This window comes from Sturnira hondurensis, unplaced genomic scaffold (genome assembly GCF_014824575.4).
Source record: "Sturnira hondurensis isolate 20B ecotype Veracruz unplaced genomic scaffold, ASM1482457v3 Scaffold0010128, whole genome shotgun sequence".
NCBI lineage: Eukaryota > Metazoa > Chordata > Mammalia > Chiroptera > Phyllostomidae > Sturnira > Sturnira hondurensis.
The window spans coordinates 928,673-943,641 of record NW_028082759.1 but is presented as its reverse complement, the minus strand read 5'-3'; positions in this window follow the sequence as shown (position 1 = coordinate 943,641).

The following is a 14,969-nucleotide window of genomic DNA, read 5'->3' as shown; positions in this document are numbered from 1 at the left end:
AGGGCCCAGCTGACACCGCCTGTTCCCAAATGCTACTCTAGGTGATACCTAAAGTCTGGATATCTTACTTTCAAAGTTTATGTCTGAAGAAAAATATACTTGAGATTTTATAATGAGATTGTTATAAGTGCATTTTGATATTTCAAAATGTAACTTTTTTGTTACTTTTGTTACTTGATTTCTCGCTTAAATACCTTGTCAGAACAAAGTAGATCACTTGAAACATCTTAGGCATCTTCGTGCCTTTTCTCACACTCAGGAATATCACTGTCTATATTTTTCTTTGTTTATAAAGCCACTATACATCCTTTGTAGGATGCACTTCCCCCATCTCAAAACTGCCCTGTTTAGGCTCCCTCACCACCAAGTACCAAGGCCTCACATCCCAGGGTCTTCTTTGACTCACCTCCTGCACACGGCACATCGACAAAAACGATTGGGACCCCATACAAAATAAATCCTAATCAGACACTTCCCACCTTCACGGCTGCCCATTTATTCCTCACAACTTTTCTCTCTTTCCTAAATTGCTGGAAAAAAATGAATCCTGGTAGCTTCCCTTCTCGGCCCATTCTTTTAAAGGTTAAGTATTTTTTAGTGCATTTGTTGAAACCCTTCACTAGACTGTGATGGATGGCAGGGCCCCACAAAGCTATTCCCAGCTCTTCCCCACCAATTCCATTTCCTGATCTCTGTCCCCACACACCCTGCTGCATCAGGGTGTCCTTGAACAAGCCAAGTCCTTGGCTTATCCTTGAACAAGCCGAGCTCATTCCGCCACAGGACTTTGCACTTGCTGCCGAGGTATGTTCTCCCTCCTAATATCCGTCCCTTTTGCCTTAGGTCTCTACACAAATTTCTCTTCCTCGGAAAGTCTTTTTGTGCCCACGTCACTCTTAATTGTTTATCTGTTTTGTTTGCACACAGTGCTTTATGCCAACTAAATTATATCATCTTTTTATTAATGATTTGTGTATTATCTACTCCCCCCCCCAAAAAAAATCTAAGCTTCTTGAGGGACAGGACTTGGGCCTCCTTGTTCACCGCGAGCGGAAAATTGCCTAGCGCCTGCTAAGCATTTGTTACATAAACTTTTTGAAATAACAGACACACAGTGCTCGATTGAGGTACTAATAATGGAGTGGCAAACAATTTTACTCTTACGGCACTTCGTAAAACATGGAAAACATCAACTATACTTTAAATATTTACCAGGAAACAAATTCTTAAAATAATCCTTTTTTGCAAAGCAGCCTTTTCACTTCAGCTTGCAAATTTCAAGCTGAGTAAAACACGTCTCCTTATTGCCGCTGTCTTCGATGGGACTTCCGACCAATTTTGAGCACCACTGACTCAGAGCGCCGTTTAGCCACACCGAGGAAGCCAGCCGCGGCTGCTTTTCTGCATGGCCAACGTATTCCTTGGCGGTAAATTCATCCGCGCGAGGCAAAGCCACCTATTGCTTTAAGAGCGCAACTGTTTCCTTCTATTACTGTAATCACATTATTTCCAGAACTCGCCAGTCATGAATAAGTATTTCGAAAGATTGACAATTTTCTGTAATGGTGATATTGTAGCCCAGTCTGTCACACAGCCACTCACCTGTCATTCTCCCATAGGAATTCATAATTTTGGTACTGGCCCAGGGACAAATAAGGGATACTGAGGTTCATTTTGTTTTTTTTTTTTAAATAAAAGGACTAGCCAATCAATTGATTTCAGACTTGTTAAATAAATAGGTTGACTTAAGACTGCAGCTCGGAATCATAATTTCTAATTACTTCCTTATCACAGAGTTAATAGTGAATTTAATTTTGTATTCCCTTTTCTCACCAACCTCTCCATAGTAATAATATATTCAAAAATGTCATTTTAAAAAGGCTGGCAAAGGTGAGCAATGGGAAGAAACAGCAGGATCATTAATTGCCCCCCTGAGCCATCTCTAAGCCAGTGACATGTGGGGGCTATTTCTAATTCCTTTGTCCTTGTCTTTTATGCCTACCCCACCCCTTAAAAAAGATGAAACCAGGAAAAATGAAAAAGTATGACAGCTTGAAAGAGAAGACATAAGAAGATCTATACATATAGCATTACAGGTTTCTAAAGCAGTTAGCTCCATCTGTTTGTCTTGGTATGGGACAGAGATGTAATGGTTTAATAGCCATAACTGATAGGTGAATCCAATGTTTTCTTTAAAAAGATGTTGGCTTATAGATTATTATTAACTTTATACAGTTATTACAGGTAACGACTCTTTTAGTATTTTTTTAAAACATGGAGAACTATTCGTTATTACAACCAACCCATTTTTAATAGTGAAAGTACCTCAGTTTTACTCCTTTGCTGAATTGATTGTGTTTGGTTAGAAAGTTCATGAAGCATACAGACAAATTCACTTAAATGAATGTGTTGGTTCTTGTGACTTGGGATTTTAATTCTTGAGATTGATGTTCTGAGCATCAGAAAACTTATTAGTGGTTTCTATAATGCAGCTTTGTTTTTCATAGTAATAAATTACCATTAATTTAAAATTGTGACAAACTTAATCTGCTGCAAAAGCCAGGTCATAGATTTGATTTAAATGATTATTTACCTCATTCCTTTGTTGCTGTGCTTGACATTTATTTGTTTTCTTTCAAAAAATTTGAGTCAATTTCTCAGTTATAGATTATTGTAATATTGTTTTAGGCCTACATTATTTTGTGACTTGAATAATATAATGTAGTTTATTCTATCATGAATTTTGTGTGCCAACCTAAATGGAACTAACCACCCTTATATATGTATGATTAGTATAAGTAAATATATTTATTCAAGAATAAGGCAGACAAATAATACAACTTGTGGCTAAAAGAATCATTTTATGCCTTTCTTTACACACTTTATTTAATAGTAAATAAGAACATGAGATAATTTTATCATGTATATGAAAATCACAAATAATATTTATTACCAGTTTTATGCCTTATATAAGCCACCCAGGTTTTAAAATTGAGAGTGAAATTATTCTACTATGAGGATTTATTCCAAAATTAAAAAAGGGGATTTTTATCATCTTGAAGCCTCTTAAGGTCATGGTGTCTTGAATGCATCAATGACCTTGCACTACTACAGAATGACTTTTGTGGGCAAACCTCAATAATTTATATTCTTTTTCAAATTCTCTAGCTCCCTGTCATATATCAACTAGATTAAGGATTTTTTAACAGCAGGCACCTAAAAAAATAAAAAAAAAATCTTACACTGTTTATACAGATAAAAAGGAGATGACTGAAATGAAAATAATTGTGGGTTCTCTTTACTTCTTACTGATGGATCTAGAAAAGAACAGCTTCTCATTGGAAGGAATGTGTCTTAGGTATCTTACAGATAATAGCTTCTGGTGCAACGTGGCTCAGCTCGGAGAGGGCCAGGGTGGGAAGGGCAAGTTAGTATTTGGAATTCACTCTCTGGGGTGGATACGGTACCCGCCACAGCAGGCTCAAGTCTTAGACTAAATAACGCTTCTCAGAGGCAGTATCCCTAATTGGTGATAAATAGTAAATTGGTGATGGGTGGGGAGAGATTAGCCAAGAGTTAATGATTTGGGAGCTAGAAAATAAGTGCAGGAAGATTCTTTATACTTTTGCGTCTATAAAAATTCTCTATAATATTACCTATCAAAATTCTATAAATAAAAGGTTCAGAAATATAACAATTGTCTTAAAAATACAAATCATACCCTATTGTGCTATTTCAGAATTTGTTCAACCAGTCTCCTATCGATACTATTTTGTACTCCAGTCAGAGGGAAAAACAACTGTATAATACCTGTTTTGAAAATGTGTTGATTTATATATTTTAATGGTTCTGAGATGTTTAAATGATATACTCACATACAAATTTTGTTGGATAAAGAGTTATCTATCTGTTGGGCTTTCAACAATCATATGAGATATTCTGGGTCAAAAACAGATTGCTTATTAAATACCTGATCATAAATAATAAGCATGTTGACCCTCCATTGTAGTCCTTACTTCTAGGGTACCATGGTAAGTGCCAGGGCAACTGTCTTACTGCTTCTTAGATACCCTGTAGGAAAAGGATGAAGAAAATCTACTATTCTTTGTTTGTAATGGAAGAAGTAACTGTTCCTCTCTCTTTCTGAAAGGGTTTCTTTGGAAATGTAAGGGACTAAATCTTAAATTATAATCATTTGGTTAAATAAAATTTATCCAGGAGCTGGATAGGGTCTGTATCTCACTTTTTCCTACCTAGAGATGTTTCCCTGTAAGTATCTAGAAAGACAATGTTTCCATCTGTCTGGCACTCTAGGGTCCAGCCTGAAGGCCGAATGTGAGCTGGAACCGTGAGGCTTTCTCTGGGAGATAAGAGAAGGTTTACCATTCCTTTGGATAAAAGCAATAAACTAGACAAATGGCTACCCATTTAATCCTAATGGTGTGTGATAAGTACAGTATTGTGGGGTAAATAAAACTAAATATGCCCTATCTTTATGTCATATACATTTCTGGAGGCCAGAGCTTCTGAAGAACCACTGAGAACCCAGGAAGTTCTGTTTTTGCTCCTGCTAATCTGTCTTAATAACCATTAAACAAAACTTATCATCTCTTGTTGCTCCAGAATCTAAGCTTACCAGGGGCAGGAATTTTTGTCTTTTCTGCTTTTAAATATAATGAACAAATTTTAAATGTGTTCTTCAAGCTCTTTAGAATGTTTGTTTTGAATCTATTAGTTTAAATGTCAATTTGCTCTTCTTTCATAGATGAAAATAATCAAATATTGGTAATGTCATGTCTCAACATAGTACTTAATGGCAGAGATGGAGTTGAAATCCTCCACTCCACTTTTGTACATGTTGATTTATCCTTTAATTTCTATTTCTTCTCCTAACAATTGAGAACTATGAAATAAGGTAATGCATTGGCTATTATCTTTAGATGGATAACAAAAATATAACTAGTCAATAAAAATTTAACGTTTTTCTACTCTGAAATTTGTATATACCTGAGGCTATCAAGATCTAGAGTTTCCCTCTTTACTAGATACAATTTTTGTTTTATTGTAGTTTATACATATTCTTTCAGAAATAGATATTCATTATAAGGTTATTGTCTCCTTAGGCTTTTTGTTGACCTATATTTTGTACCCTGTGGATCCAATTACTAATTTTCTTTTTATTCTTAGAGCCTTGAATTTCCACCAAGCTATATAAAAATGGTGGTTTTAATATTAAATGTTAATATTAATATATTCAACATTGATCACGTTAATACCATAATTTTATAAACATAAAATATTCAGTATTAATTGCTACTATAACACTGACATATGTATTAAAATAACCTAATTACTATGATACTCATTAACAGCATTAATATTTTAATAGTATTAATATTCAGCAACTAGGAAACAATCCAGACATTTTCTCTCCTGATTGACCATATTTATCCTCATATCTCTGGATCAGACATTTAAAACTATGACACTCAAATAGGTGATCTAGATAAAGCCACCCATCTGTGCTCCAGGGCAACATCTGCAACTAATGAAGTGATCTTCCCATTTTTGTACCACAAATACTTCTGAAATTATTATGACTAGAATCGAGCTCTTTCCCCTTTCAAACCTATCCCACTCTCAGTCTGCCCGTCTCAGTAAGTGGAAACTGCTTACGGCCAGCTGCCAGACGTGCCCTGTCATCCAATCCTGTCAGGACTCTGTCCCTTCTAGCTCAACCCACATCTCAAATCCACCCCCCTTTCCACATCATGGGCATCACCCTTAGCCAGGCCAGCATCACCTGGACTTCCGGGTCAAACTTCTAACTTATCTTTCTGTTGCCGCTCTTACCTGGGAACAGGTGGTTGAAGGCGTATGAAAAATCTTATTTTTCCCAAATAGTTTGTTTTGGACCTAATTAGTTCTTCTTAAAGAAGTATTTAAGTATTGAAGTATTTACCGGTTCCATGTAATCTTTTCTTGTTGTGCAGTATAGGCTTCATCAAGGCAAAGGAGAATCATGGATTAAACTAGCAAAGTCAAACAATCTGAAAAATAAACTTTACTAAGAAGACAAAGACCAGGAGAACCACAACCAGCAGTAGATTCTGTTTCTAAAACCAAGATGTTGGACTAGGCCACTTAAAATCAACATCAACTTTTAAAAACTCTGTTTCAACCTTTTAAATATTCCTCTTGGCATTTATTCCTTCTATGGCATTTTAATGGCAGAATCATTATGGTAGTACCAGTGTAAGTTAGATTTTTATAACTCTGTATCTGATTTTTTTCCTTAGATTTTCATGGTTTCCCAAACCAAATGCCGTTTCTTGAATAAAAGTAAAAAATAACTATCACATACAGAATATAAAATAAGAGTAGAAACAAATGTAGTCTCTATTAAACTCCCAAACATGTCCCAACTTGGGATTAAACCTACAACCTAGGTATGTACCCTGAATGGGAATCAAACCTGCAACATTTTTCTTTGGTGTATGGGACAAAGCTCCAACCAACTGAGCCACCTGACCAGGGCTAGCAATTTTTAAGATACACAATCTGAACGCCTAACCAAAGGCTGAAATGCTAAAAAAATAAATTAGGAAATTATGTACTTTTGTCCAAGTAATGTCATATTATGAAACATTTTGGGAACTCCATATAAATGGGCTTGGGGTTGTATCATAGACAGTTTCCCACTTTTTTCTCTGTGTCTATACATCAGGCTTAAATATTACATTACACACACACACACATACATAGTGGCCTGCAAATTACCTGGATTTGACAATACCTGGAGTTTAAATGTGGGATGATAATAGTTCCAGACATATTAAGTTAGACTTACTTTTCCCTATTTCTCTAATAAGTACAGCCAAAAATTGTGAAAATTTTGTATAGAGCAAATATAAGAGAATTCCAAAATGGGGAGAGGAGGCATGATGTTCGGGACTTGGAAACCAAGGAATGACACAACAGTGACTTTCCTGAGTTGCCTTTTTTTGGCCTTATGTATGCCAACTGGCCAATGCCAGAAAGCAGGTAAAGAGCAGACCCTCTCTAGCTCAACTACTAGGAAAACGACAGCCAAGGAAGTCACAAAGCTTTTAGACAATGGCCACTTCAACCCCAGCAAATACAACAGAAAAATGTTCTAGTGCCCATTTCCACCCCAGCAGCAAAGGCTGAGTGGGACCCTAGACTTCCATGCTTACCTGGCTATGTCCAGAAACTCCTAACTGCCTATTTCTGGTGAACTGGTGACCGAGAAGGCTAAATGGACCTGGAAACCCAAGACTTTCATTCCTGCTGGATAGTAATGAGCCAATGAGCCTCTCCCCTCTGGTGTTATTGGAGAACATGTGGGAACCTAGACTCAACCCAACAAAGTATCCCTCCTTCTTCCAATTGAGGGTGTCAAGGACTTTCACAAGCACACAGTGTAATGAGCCTGTCCCTTATTATGCCAGTGAAAGCCACATGTGGAACAGTAATGACCCATTCTTCCTCTTCTCAGTCACAATGTCATCGGTGGACACATGTCCAGAATACAATCGAAAACTACTCATCAGACCCCAAACCAGAAAAGCCTTCATTTCAGTGAGAAAATAGAATCAACAGATGTCAACACTGAGATAACACAGATGTCTGAATCATCTGATACTGATTTAAAAGCAACCATCATAAAAAACTGCTTTTATGGTCATGTTTAAATGAATGTAAAAAATTGGAAAGTCTCAGCCAAGAAATAAAGTCTCAGAAACAAAATAGACAATAGGAAGAAAAAGTAGGTGGTCATTTTAGAACTGAGTAATATAGTGATCAGTAAAAATGACAATGAATCGGCTCAACAGCAGAATGAAGAGGATGGAGAAGTAAATCAGTGAACTCAAAGACAGAACAACAGAAATTATTCAACCTGAACAACACAGAGGAAACAGACTTCAAAAATGAATAAACAGCACCTGAGTAACCCATGAGATTATCTAAAAATGGCTAACATTTGCATCACAGAAGGAGGGGAGGAAAAAAGTGGAACTGAAAATATCCTAAATTTGCCAACAGAAATAAACATACAAGTATGAGCAGCTGATCAAACTCAAACAAGATAAATCCATTGAAAACCACATCGTGGTTTATCACAATTAAACTTCTGGGAACTAATGACAAAGGAAGATTTGTGAAAGCAGTAAAAGAGAAATAATAACTTACCAAGAGGAGAGAAAAAACCCAATTCAAATGCTATCAGATATTTCATCAGAAACCATGCAGATCAGAAGTAATTGACTTGATATTTTGCAAGGGCTGAAAAAAAAAACCCCCTGAAAATCCAGAATTCTATGTCTAGAAAAGACAGCCTTTAAGACTGAAGAAAAAACCAAGATATTCCAGATAAGTGAAAATTAAATGTATTTGTCACCAGTTTGCATAACTTAAATGAATAGCTACAGAAAGTTCTTGAAATAGAATGGAAATAATAAAAATAAACTTGGAAAGTCAGAGAATCAAAAAGAACACAATAAAAATGTATAAACGCAATAAAAAAGAAATATATATATATAACCTAGGTACATAAAGTAAAAAGAAAAATCGAATTGACTTAGTGGTAGGAGACAGTGGTGAATATTTAACAATGGGCTCTCCACAGATGAGAAGACCTTGACTTGAAGCATTTGGCAATGTCTGCTGTATAAATATCCCCACAAAATGCCAACTTTAAGCTACCCATGTGGAGTATCAGAAAACAGAGTTGGGAAGAGATGTGCACAATCTCCTGAGGCCGTACCATCAGCTCCCACATGTGACCGGCTGGACCCTAAAGGCAGTACTAAATGACTGCTTTAGCCGTGGTGGTATAGTGGAATTGCAATATAATTGCTTTTAATCTAAATATTCATTTTTGCTTAATTATAAAATTATTGGTTTTATCCATAGTCACTTCAAGCAAAAGTCTATGTGACAAACTAGTAGGTCACTTCGCTTAAACAAATGCATACATCACACACATGAAGTGTGTTTGGCCTATGGGTTCCAGATGATACTACACCAAAGGGTGTATGCCTCGGGTTAGGCTTGCTTTTCCTGCCAGATTATAAACTAAACCAAAGGCCCCTGGCCTTTTGGAAAATGTGTCATGCTTGGGGGACTGTCTACTCTCTGCCAAAATTAATTGTATTTTTAATCGCTGTGAATAATCACAATACAGCTTGGTGCTAGTATCTCTCTCGATACGGAGAAAAAAGTTAAATTGACTGAAGCACCTCCCAGTAACACCAAGATTATCATATAAACTGAAATTTAATGAGTGTATATGGATCATAAAATACAATAATCACAGTGCTAAGTGTTATTGCTGAATACAGAGCTTAACTGGGTCAATTCTCAGCTAGTGTGAGCAGCTGGGCATTATCTCTAGTTGAGAAAATAAAGGTACTATTACAGAAATTTATAGAACTACTAGACTTAGGATCACAGTGCAGACATTGCAATTTATTAAAGAAAAATGCATAGCCCACTTCTTACTCTCTCTCCCCCTTTTTTGACATACACAAGCACATACTATCACTGAGAACAGATACAGTCAGGGGTCTCTCTATCACAGAATTTGTAATTTTTTGGAAAAAAGGATGTTTCTAAATACACTATAAAATATGCACGTATGAATATATGTGAAATATATCAAATGACTAGTTAGCCTTTTAAAGCAATATTTATGATACAACAGCATCTGATTCCTAAGTACTAATTTATCAGCCAGAGTTCAGTTGGGGAAGCAGGACAACTATGAACATTACAGAGAAAGATATATTTTAAAGAGATTATCCTCCTGCGAGGTGGCTGAAGATGAGAACGTGAAGATCTGGAATTGGGTGGGCATCAGATCAAAGAAAGTCCCTACTGGTCCACCTGAAATTCTCACCCCAGTGGGCAAGTCAGAGTTTTCAGGCTAATAATTCAGTGAGTCAATCATGTTCTGTCACAACAGTATTAATGTTTCTGGGATATTTATACTCTGGAAAGAATTGAAGCGATTTTTCCAAGTTTATAATTCATTATCCAGGGGCATCTTAAGGACCATGAAAAAAGTCAGCAATCAGTTTTTTTTTTTTAATTCCCTTCATTGTTTCTTCCTTCTTACTGCAGTTTTCCATGTGATCTGAGTGGTTTTGATAGAACTGTGTCAATTTAAGGGATGCAAATGAGTTCTTCAAATGTAGACACTATGAAGAATTTTGACGTGGCTGACTATATGGTAAGAATATTAAGGCATGAGTTCAATAACGGCTCTCCACATAAGAGAGTATCATACTAACCACTGATTCCATATTATGAATATTTATGTGGAGCATGTAGATTTTGATTAAATCCAGTGACATTCAGGAGGAGGCTGCCTACATGTGGAAGCACCTTAGCAACCCAAAGCCACTGTGTAAGCACAATTATTTTTTAGGTTCATTGAGAGCTTCAGCAGAACACAGAACCATGACAAATAGAAAATGATGCATTATTAAAGATTTGCAGCAAAAAAAAACCCCTCATGAAACATCAGTTGGGCTTGGCTCAGAGGAGATGGGTTTTGGTATTAGTAGTTCGATTTTGATCTCATAAAGCTTGACTGTTACTCATGACTTAGTCCATTTTTGGAATCCTTGATTGAGGCAGCCCAACAAAATGTGCAGCAGCAATTATGTTGACATTTAGTGTGTTTTGATTGTAATAGGTTGTAGAACATCAAAATGCCTTCAAGTACATTTATAGAAGCAGGCCTACATAATTAAAAGTCCAATTATGATTGTATGAGTCCTTAGCAAGTTAAACTCTCAAACAAATAGATAAGAATGCAATTATTTATTGGTATTTTAAAATATGGACCGAAGAGTGAAATATTTCTGCATTTGGTTGATATGCACTTTAGAAAATAAACAACCTTGAAAAATAGGCTGTAAATTTATTCAAGTTTTAAGGTGAATGAAGGTTAAGTCTAAACTAAGCACATCGCAAACACATACAATCCGGTTTCTAAAAAGATAAAGGTCAAAATAATTGTATTGGAATTCTTAAAATGGGCATATCTTTTTTTTGCTGATGATGTTCTAGCTCTAATGAAGTAAATATTAAAACAGCTAATATAATTTTCTATTAAAACACATTTTTATCAAAGTAATAGCTATTTCATGAGATGGATTATTATCACAAAGTTTCCTTGCATTTAAATCAGAATTTTAGTCTTAAATTGAATCTAAGATGCTTTTTAAAAAAGGTTGTTCACTTCACAATGCCATTTAAATTTCCACAGCTAGATTTTGAGCATATGGAATTTTTAGAGAGCAATGGTTGTGTAAATTCTAAAGGCTTAAAAGAGAATTATAAATGTAAAGTTTGTAATAGCAATTACAAATTTAGAGATACTTCTAACATGTCTCCTACATTATTTTGCCCTCAGCAAGTACAAATTGACCATGAGCAAGTATCAGTGCATTGGCCTTTCACTGAACATTTAAATTACCTTAGAAATATGTGCTGCTTATTGTATTTCATGCCCACGAAACTATTTTTGCATGACAGTTGTCAGATTAATCACATAATAATATGAATAAAATCATGATGATGCCATAAATTGAGAGGAGGTGTGGGGCTTGAGGATAAACAGGATTGAAATACTTCTGCAGGGTGAAATTTGTTGGAAAGCAATTAACCAAACATGGATGGATTTATTTTTGACTCCCTACTCTGGGTTATTGGTCTATGTGTCTGTCTTTTACTGAAACCACACTTTCCTTATTAAATATGAAATTAAATGTTTTACATTAAATGTAAAATCAGAAGTGAGAGGCCTAAAAATTTTTTAATTTTAAAAAATTTAATTGCCCATTTGTTTCCTTTGATTTTCCAAATGAGTTTTCACTTTACACACACGCACACACACACAGTCTCACTGGGGTCAGGGTTGGGATTGTATTAAATCTACAGATCAATTTGGAGGGAACTGATTTTTTTAAATTGTTTTTCAAGTACAGTTTTCTGCCTTTCACCGCCATCCCAGCCCACTCCCCCAGCCCTCCCCACCTCCCTCCCGTTTCCACGCCCCCTTGTTATTGTCCATGTGTCCTTCATACTTGTTCCTGCAAACCCTTTCCCTGATTTTTGACAACATTGTGTCTTTTAACCCATGAACATCATATAATACTCCATGTATTTAATTTTTTAAATACTAGCACATTTGGATACTTTCTCCATATTTTTATGTGTGCCTTTAGTTTTATTTGAATTTATAATTCAAATACTTTTCTCAGTACCCTTGTGTCTTTCTCTTTGACTCATTGGTAATTTAAATTTTTGTTTTTTAAGTTCTAAATATTGGGGATATTGCACATATTTATTCTGTTATTCAAAATTTAATTTGATGAATATCAGAAAATATACCTTGCATGATTTATAATCTTTTACATTTGTTAGGGTTTATTTTATGAGCAGAGAGTATGTATCCTATTAAGTATTACATTATTCTTGAAAACAATTTGTGTTCTAATTATTGGTGTTTGGTATTAATATCTAATACCTGATATAGTCTACTTATTCTATTGATTAATGAGTAAAATATATCACTTTTCAACTCTGTGGATTTCTCTGCTTAATTTTTAGGTGTGCTGTTTGTGCTTCCTGTATTTTAACTCTCTGTTGTTAGCTATATATATACTGAAATGAAGTGTTCTTGATGAATTCAGCCCTTTATCATTATGTAATGTAAGCCTCATAATACATTATTATTTTTTGCTTTAGATAATACATGTTTTTTAAGAGTGATTAGAAATAAGGAAAAAAGATTTTTTTATATTTATCATTTCTACCATTTCCAGACTTGTTTACTTATATGAGCCAAGTTTTTGTCTAATATATTTTTTCTGTCTGCAGAAGTTCTTTTGAAAAATTTTACAGTGATCTGAGCACACAAATTCTCTCAGATTTTCCTTATCTGCAAGTGCCTTTATCTTGTCTCCATTCTATATGATATTTTCACTGGGCATAGAATTATGGGTGACAGCCATTGTTTTCCTTTTAGCACTTTAAGCTGTCATAGTAAAATTTCCTGACTTGCATAATTCTGACATGAACTCTGCTTTAATTCTTATCATTGGTTTTGTATATTAATATGTCTTTTTCTGGTGGACTTCAAATTTTTCTCTTCGGCTTTGATTTTCAGCAGTTTAAATAAGACAGGCTGACAAGGTCCAGAGGGGAGAGGGGAGAGAATTATAGGGGAAAAGGGAATGGACTCACATGAACAAGTATAAAGGACACATGGACAATAACTAAGGGTGAGGGGTGGAAAGGGGAGGGAGGTGGGGAGCATGGGGTGGGGGGCGGGCAGGGTTGGGAATAGAAGACAGAAACCTGTACGTGAACAAGAATTAAATAAAAATTATATTTAAAAAAAAAGATATGCCTGGGATGTGGTCGCATTTATCCCTTTAGGAGTTCTCCAAATAAAAACTTTGTGTTTCATCTCTCCTTGGAAGTGCCTATCCCTTCTTTAGAATTTAGGCAGCTGGGCTGCTTTAAAAACCCAGCACTCTGATAGGTTTAACTAAAGTTATTAATTTGTACTGTACCCAAATTCTTCCACTGTTAGATTGAGAGCTAACTTTTTCTTTCTTTCTTTCTCCTCAGTGGAAGCACGGTATCTATATCCAGCATTTATTCTTTGGTGTGTGGCTTCTATTACTCAATATTATTTGTTTATGAAATTTATACCTGCCCTTTAAGGTAATAGAAGCCCCTTCTTTTTCATTGTTAATAGTATTCTTCTGTATAATTATTCAGTAATTTATTGGTACATTCTATAGTTGATCAATGTTTGAATAGTATGTAATTTGGGTCTATTATTTTAAAAAACTGCTATGGACATTTTTATGCACATGTTTTTGTGGAAACACACATTTTGCAATGAAACTGACCTGACATAGGAATATGCTTACCTTCGGTAGGTAATCCACAAGGTTTACAAAGTGATCGAAGCAATTAGCATACTTATTGCAAAGTGGACAGTTTTAGTTCCTTCAAATCTTTGCTAGTTCCTTTAAATCTTTGCTAACATTGATAGTGAGTCTTTTAAATGTCATTATTATTATTGAGAATACTGACTAATAATTGTGAGTAGTCTTAATTTGAGCTTGTGCATTGATTTTAGTCTAAATGGTGCTAGACGAAAACTTTGATTCAGTTTGTAAATACTAATTTAGTTATCTTTTTTCCTCCTCAGACTAACCAGTATCTGCTTTGAGAGAGAGGAAATCGGTCAATCTGGCTTCTTTTAATTCTTATATTTTAGAAGATTAGAAAGGGGTTGAAATGACAGATAAACATAAAAAAATAAAATTTGCAGACTACCTCTGGATTCAAACTTTCTTCATATCTGTGATTATTATATAGGCATTACATTTATGAATAAAATTCTAGTTCATGTCATATAACATCTTAATAACACTTCCCAGATGGGATATAGATTTTGGCATAGGCAGGGGAAGCTATTTAGAATACATAGGTGAATTGTCTCCAGTTCATATCACATTATTTAAAATCATTGATTTCATAATGTGCTCTGGATATGCTTGAAATAAAGTCTTTCTGAAGTCAGAGTTGCACAAGCATGTTTTTTAGGAAGCAGGTATAAATGGATTCGCTTCCCTTTTTAGTGCATTTGTCCTGTAACTACACTATGGGTTTGCACTTAGGTGGAACCGTCAGCTCACTCTCAGTCCAAGAATAATGTGCCAATATTTTAAATTAATCACATGTAAAAATTTTTTTTTCATGACTTCAAATCCAATACTATAGAAGAGAGGAAGAAAAATAAGTACTTTTCTTTACCTTAGAGGTTGGCCAAATATACACAGAACATACCCTGTTATATTTACTAGGAGAAAAAATTTTCAGTTAATCTAGCAAAAGGGAAGCAACTTCTAAGT